The 4624-nt window shown below is 46.2% G+C and overlaps 1 long non-coding RNA gene across 1 annotated transcript; it reads left to right on the top strand.

Annotated features, from left to right (window-relative positions):
* Window positions 1-1004: 1004 nt before the first annotated feature.
* Window positions 1005-2142, top strand: LOC115258173 (uncharacterized). Its single transcript, XR_009997472.1, has 2 exons — window positions 1005-1451; window positions 1510-2142. It is a non-coding gene; the product is annotated as an uncharacterized LOC115258173 (long non-coding RNA).
* Window positions 2143-4624: the final 2482 nt, after the last annotated feature.

The raw sequence follows: 4624 nt of genomic DNA, 5'->3' as shown, positions 1-4624 counted from the left end.
TACTCACGACCGCTGCTGCAGATACTTCCGCCTCGTCGCTTTGGCCCACACGGCTGCTCCTGCACTACCGTGTGGCCGGAATTTCGCCGCCGGGGCAGCTTGAGATCGCAATGGCGGGTTTGTCGGGCCGATGCTTGGCCGACGGGAACCAGCGGGCGTTGCTGGATGGTGTTGGGTGATCAGGCGTCATCCTTCTTTGGCGTAATCGGCACGGCCCAGGACGATACCGGAACGACCGTGCCGAGAAGGGTCCCTCCTTGGCGATTAAGGCCAACGACCTGAGGGAATCGTCCTGAATGGGACGATGGTGGTTCCTTTGCTGTTAGGCTCGGAAGCCATCTTGACTTCCGAGCCGCCGTGTGTGACCGTTCTTAATAACGGATACGAGGTCCTATTGGAAAAGGAATTTTGGGATTCCGTCAGGGTGGTCAACTGGTGATTTTGGACCCAATTACCTGAACGGAGGCAGCTCCCTTATCCAGCCCTATTCAAGGGGGGGGGGGGGGGTTAAAACTTTCAACACTGCACTTTCACCAGTCTGTACACACGGACGCCTTAACAATTTCTGCCCAATCTACCAGAAAATGAAGATGGCAGCGCCCATTGGCACTCATATTCTGGTCTATTCCCTCTCAACGCATAGCGACTGCCATCTTAGTGCCAGATCTCAATCTCCTTTCAGCAACGTAGCCTTACTAACAGCGGTACGGTTACTCGCTAGGGTGGAGCCTACTGTATCTTATATATTAAAAACGTGAATTTTCTACACAAACAAACACTCATACACAAGAAAACCTATGAATTGGAACCAACCGGTTACACTATCCACTACCCCGATGAAAAAATGTAAAAGCACGAAGTGATTTGCATTTTTTTTTTGTTTACCAAATCACCCTCGGCTCAAACGGTATTGTGGAAGTGTAACAAACAATACCTACAATAAAAACAAACAAAAAATATTTACACTAATCGCGCGGTATCATAATAATACTGTACACTACAATACATACAAATTAAAATAATAAATAACTACAAGAATAAAATAATAAATTAAAACGTGCACTACCAGAACATTCAATCAATAATAAATAACAAAATAGTCCCGAAACATGGGCAAACAAACATATATACATTTTTACAAAACTCGCAGCAAAACAATTTTACAACCCTATTTACAATATATACATTTAGATCGCATTCGATCTTTCGCTTCGGTGTACCCCTTGCGAAGGCGGGATTCACCGGCGGGCAAAATGTCACTTTGATCGATGAATCGATCGACGATCGATCATCGGTGACAGATCGCGAAACGTCACTCTTCGGGAAACGATCAGACGTCAAACATATCGGCATGATCAATGTTTTTGTTTACAGTGATCATGGTGATATGTTGAGTGATAATTGGGTCGTGTGTTTCAATGAAATTGGCCAAATTTCATTGAACCAATAGGGTAAGTAGACAAATGCATTAAAACATATCGAACTAGATTCGATCTGTTTTCATTGCAGGTGTATTGGTGTTATCAATGGGGTGAAATTCCCCCAGAAATATGGACTGTTTTGCTGCCAGAGCAACATCTTCCTGTGGAAGATTTGCCTGCAGAAAACTTTTGGGATCGCGGGACTTCCATGCGAGCCATCTTGCATGCTGCAAGATGCACTGCAGGTAGGTAATAACATTGATTAAAGTGCACATAATTAATCAAAAAATTCAATCGATCACAACTAGTGATCGCAAAAGTGACTCAAGGGTCAACATTGGTTGACTAGTGGAGGTTTATTTACCAGTCTTACCGTGATGAGTGCTGGTTTAACACCCCAGTTCCTGCCACGGGAACTTTTGATTGGGATTAATTGATCCACAATCAAATTATGTGAAAAGTTGTCTCTTCACAAATTTTCCACAAAATTTTTAACTGACACTTTTCACACTACTAATGTTGCTCTTTATTCCTCTTTGCAGAACGATACCATCAATGATTTCACAGTTAGCGTAGGGACCTCAGCGGTGGAATTTTGGGTGGAATTTGCGCACTGAGCTCCGAGGACCTGAACGGATAACTCCTCGCCAGCCCATGCATTCCGCTCCCGACTTCCTGCCTGGCCCACTACTTGGCTGTTGCCGAAATACATTGTGTATGTCCACAATGTGAAAAATAAAGACAATTTCATTAGTTTAAACGCCACAAGACCCTTCTGGTCTGGGCAAAATTGTGCAATAGAACTTTGAAAGAAATTTTCCATCTGTCTCTGTCAATTAGTGACAGGTAAGTATAAGTGTGCTGCTTTGGATTTTAATAGTAAAATATCACAGGTAAGTATGGTTTTTAGTAAGTATTATCACAGGTATGTATAGTAAGTATAGTCGTATTATAATTTTAAAAATTGTCAAATTTTGGACGATCACGACAAATTAAAATTTTGAACCGAGAAGATTTCGGTAATAAGTCCTCTCGTTCAGGACCTCTATTTTTTTGAACGGAAACCATTCGTACTTCCACAAATTTAAATCGGGTTCGCTTTTAGTGTGTGGTTTTAGACATTCGTGCTAAGCACGGATCCCTGCCACCTCCCGTTGGAAAATCCTTAGATTTTCATACTAACCGATCCTCCGATTACCTTTCACGAAATTTACGTTGGGGGCGCCAATTGTAACCACGGAGACTTATGGGGCTGCTCCGCAGCCACAGTGGCTCCCAATTACTCCCGGTTTCAAGCTCAGTAGCATGAGACCCCTCGAGCTGGGTCTCAGGGCCGGCATGCTACTCGGTAATCGGAGGGGCTTCGCGGACAAAGTATGAAAACTAAGAAAGTTCACATTTCTAAAACATTTATTGGTTTCTAGGGTGTCGTGTGGGTGTGGGTTGGACAGTTCTTGTGGCGTGTAAGCGAGACTTTTGTAGATGGTACTCACGACCGCTGCTGCAGATACTTCCGCCTCGTCGCTTTGGCCCACACGGCTGCTCCTGCACTACCGTGTGGCCGGAATTTCGCCGCCGGGGCAGCTTGAGATCGCAATGGCGGGTTTGTCGGCCGATGCTTGGCCGACGGGAACCAGCGGGCGTTGCTGGATGGTGTTGGGTGATCAGGCGTCATCCTTCTTTGGCGTAATCGGCACGGCCCAGGACGATACCGGAACGACCGTGCCGAGAAGGGTCCCTCCTTGGCGATTAAGGCCAACGACCTGAGGGAATCGTCCTGAATGGGACGATGGTGGTTCCTTTGCTGTTAGGCTCGGAAGCCATCTTGACTTCCGAGCCGCCGTGTGTGACCGTTCTTAATAACGGATACGAGGTCCTATTGGAAAAGGAATTTTGGGATTCCGTCAGGGTGGTCAACTGGTGATTTTGGACCCAATTACCTGAACGGAGGCAGCTCCCTTATCCAGCCCTATTCAAGGGGGGGGGGGGTTAAAACTTTCAACACTGCACTTTCACCAGTCTGTACACACGGACGCCTTAACAATTTCTGCCCAATCTACCAGAAAATGAAGATGGCAGCGCCCATTGGCACTCATATTCTGGTCTATTCCCTCTCAACGCATAGCGACTGCCATCTTAGTGCCAGATCTCAATCTCCTTTCAGCAACGTAGCCTTACTAACAGCGGTACGGTTACTCGCTAGGGTGGAGCCTACTGTATCTTATATATTAAAAACGTGAATTTTCTACACAAACAAACACTCATACACAAGAAAACCTATGAATTGGAACCAACCGGTTACAGTCAATCGCACCAACCAGGATCTCGTCGATTATGATGAGGAACAGTAGCGGTGATAGTATACATACATCCTTGCCTCACTCCAGCAACGACCCGGATAGGATCGGACAAAACACCGTTGTGCAGTACTCTGCGCGAAAATGCTCTGTACTGTGCTGTGCTTCAATGATGCCGATGACTTCCTCAGAGACACCCTTGCACCGGAGGGCTTCCCACATGTTTCCGTGATTGAGACGGTCGAAAGCTTTTTCGTAATGAATGAACACCAGGTAGAGCGATTCTTGGGATTCCTTGATTTGCTCCAGAATGATACGGAGCGTGACAATATGGTCCACACAGGATCGTCCGGTACGGAATCCTGCTTGCTGCCGTCGGAGAGTTGCGTCTATCTTCTCCTGTATCCGGTTTAGGATCATTTTGCAGAAGACTTTGAGAACGATACACAGTAACAAGATGCCCCGCCAATTATCGCATACAGTTAGGTCACCCTTTTTGGGTGCCTTTACTAAGACGCCTTCGAGGACGCCTTGCATCCAGTCGGCCGGAAATGTCACGGTTTCCCATTTGTTGCAGAATAATTGATGCAGTAGTTGTGCGGATACTTCGGGGTCAGCTTTGAGCATTTCGGCTGATGCGATCGACCCTCGGACAAACCTCTGCGGCTCTTTTCGTTTTCATACTACATATGGCTGTTTCTTTCTCCTGCAATGATAAAGCTTCGATGTTGACACGGGTAATGCGTCGAACTCTTGGCGGCTCAAGCTGAGGTGTTGATAGCGTGCCCGACACTTGAAGAAACGTTTTCAAAGTGCTCGAACCAGCATTTTATCTAGTCAGCCGAGTCGGTCAATAACTGTCCAGTCGTGTCTTTCACCGGCATCGTAGCATTCATCATTATTATT

The sequence above is a fragment of the Aedes albopictus genome, chromosome 1 (genome assembly GCF_035046485.1).
Source record: "Aedes albopictus strain Foshan chromosome 1, AalbF5, whole genome shotgun sequence".
NCBI classification, from domain to species: Eukaryota; Metazoa; Arthropoda; class Insecta; order Diptera; family Culicidae; genus Aedes; species Aedes albopictus.
The sequence above is the reverse complement of the archived record's forward strand: the minus strand, read 5'-3'. Positions and strand labels throughout refer to the sequence as shown.